Below are 2,500 nucleotides of genomic sequence, written 5' to 3' on the forward strand. Positions count from 1 at the left end.
TGTCGGTCATCCATCTGTTGATGATGCGAATCTGGCTGGAAACGAGAATTTCAATATCATCAACACAATTACCTTCCACCAACAACACTATATCGTCTGCATAGCCGATAATCCGTGCACCTTCCACCATTGCAACTCGTAGGACACCGTCGTACATGAGGTTCCATAACGTTGGGCCAAGTACCGAGCCTTGAGGTACACCCGATGTGACTGCAATCTCTGCCGGTCCATCTGTGGTATCATACATCAGCACACGATTCCTAAAATAATCACCAATGATATCATACAGATATTTAGGAGTGTTAATTCTCTGTAATGCATTTGCAATCGCCAACCATGAAGCACTGTTAAAAGCATTAGTAACATCTAATGTAACAACTGCACAATACCGTCCACTGTATCTGTTTCTACTTCTGGCTACCGAAACAATGTCCACTACCCGTTGAATCGCATCAACCGTTGATCGACGACTTCTGAAACCAAATTGGTCGTCAGACAGTCCGTTGACCTCCTCGATGTGTGCATTTAACCGTTGCACTATGATGCGTTCTAGACCTTTACCTGCCCCGTCTAATAGACAAATGGGGCGTACCGAACCCGGTTCCCCTGGTGGTTTGTTCGGCTTCGGTATTAACACCAACCTCTGCCTTTTCCACTCATCGGGGAACTTCGCGTTCTCTAAACAGCCTTGGTAAACCCTGCAAAATGCATCGGTTGCAGTCAACATACCAACTTTCAGCGCCTCATTCGGGATACCATCAGGTCCCGGCGCCTTCTTGTTGGGTAGTCTCCTGGCAACCGCAAGAATCTCATCATTAGTAATTCTTTCAAACTCTCGTGGCTGATCGATACGATATTCAGGCCACACCGTGTTTGGGTGAGTAGGAAAAAGCTCGCTCACCACTTCCCTAAACTCGTCTAATGTCATAGTTCGGGGTCCAATCGAACCCTCGGCCACTTTCTTGAACGTATGATATACTATACCAAATGATGCGTTGTCCGCTGTTCCCAGGAACTCTTTCCACTTCCTCTGTCGGGTATGCTTGATCAATCGCTTGAGGGCATTCCTTGCCACCTTGAACTCGTCCCTAAAAGTAGAATAGAGATCAGTATGAAAAGCTCTTTGCGCTAATCGATCGCGGTGTTTGCACTCTTTGCGAAGTGCCTCAATCTCGAGCGTCCACCAAAATGCACTCTTGTTAGGAGTGTACCTCTTACGCTTAGTCATCGTCGCATTACACGCCGTGACAAGTATACGCATTAAGTCTTCGCTTGTTGTGACCTCGGTCTCAAAAGCGGCTTGCATCATAACTTCAAATATATCTTTGCTAAAATACTTGATGCTCCATCCCGTTATGGGTCGGGACAGATTACGCACGCTTTGCGTCTCAAGATCGATGCGTATCGCACGATGATCCGAGTTCATATAACTAGATAACACCTCCCACTTAAATGATCTTGCAATTGATCTGCTCGCAAAAGTAAGATCAACTACTGACGTGCGCCCTGGTCCAACATAAGTTGGGGTGCTGCCGTCGTTCAATAAAATTGCGTCAATCTGCGCAAAGGTTGATAAGACCAACTCACCTCTTCGTTTCTGGGTTTCTCCACGCTCGCCAAGTTGGTTGTTCCAACTTACTGACCAAGCGTTGAAGTCCCCCCCGATAACGAATTTGTGGATACCGGTTACGGCCATTACCGTGTTATCCAACATGATCTGGAACTCTTCCATACTAAATCTAGGTGGCGCGTAAACGCTAACCACTCGCATATCACCTATGTCAACTACCATTAAACCCTTCAGAGCCTTACTGACTACCTTAACTGGTAAGTCCGCGTTAACCACTACCGCTGCTGTGTTATCGTCATTGCGTAACACTTTGACGTTGGTTGTTGCCAGATACGGATCTGCAATCAACACTATATCCGCAGATTCTTCCCTAATCGTTTGCCACATTAACTGAAATGCAGCATAACTATGATTCTGGTTATGTTGTAACAACCTAACCATTAAGATCTAATCGTTCGCCTACGGGGACACATGTAACTGCCCGTTGCGTGAAGGTTCTGTGACCTCGTACCGCAATCCAAACACTTAACAGAATTGGTACAAGCTTGCTTCTTGTGTCCACTCAAACCGCATTTCCAGCACAGATTACTTCTGTCTGGTTCCCTACAATGATAGCTCGTATGGCCTACCTTCCAACACTTATAGCATTTCTGCTCCTCCATTACCTCACGGATATGGCATATCGACCAACCAACTTTCAGCTTTCCCAAATTCAGGAAGCTTTGAAAGTCTGGCAGCGATACGTTGATCCGTGCCCACTGCGTACCGGCCGCGCGGCCTTTCTTCATTTTGATACGATCTATTTCTATCTCGATGTTGAGCTGTGCTTTGACAGACTCCGCAACCTCCTCTGGGGTGGTAATTTCATCGAGATGCATGATCTCAATCATTTTAGAAGGAGCTAGCGTTCTCACTGACGCCTTGCCCTTC

The 2,500-nt window shown here is 46.5% G+C and overlaps 1 pseudogene; it reads right to left on the reverse strand.

Annotated features, from left to right (window-relative positions):
* The window catches only part of LOC133394743 (large subunit ribosomal RNA), a 9,177-nt pseudogene that overhangs the window by 2,767 nt on the left and 3,910 nt on the right, over positions 1-2,500 (reverse strand).

This window comes from Anopheles gambiae, assembly GCF_943734735.2.
Source record: "Anopheles gambiae chromosome X unlocalized genomic scaffold, idAnoGambNW_F1_1 X_unloc_40, whole genome shotgun sequence".
Classification (NCBI taxonomy): Eukaryota; Metazoa; Arthropoda; class Insecta; order Diptera; family Culicidae; genus Anopheles; species Anopheles gambiae.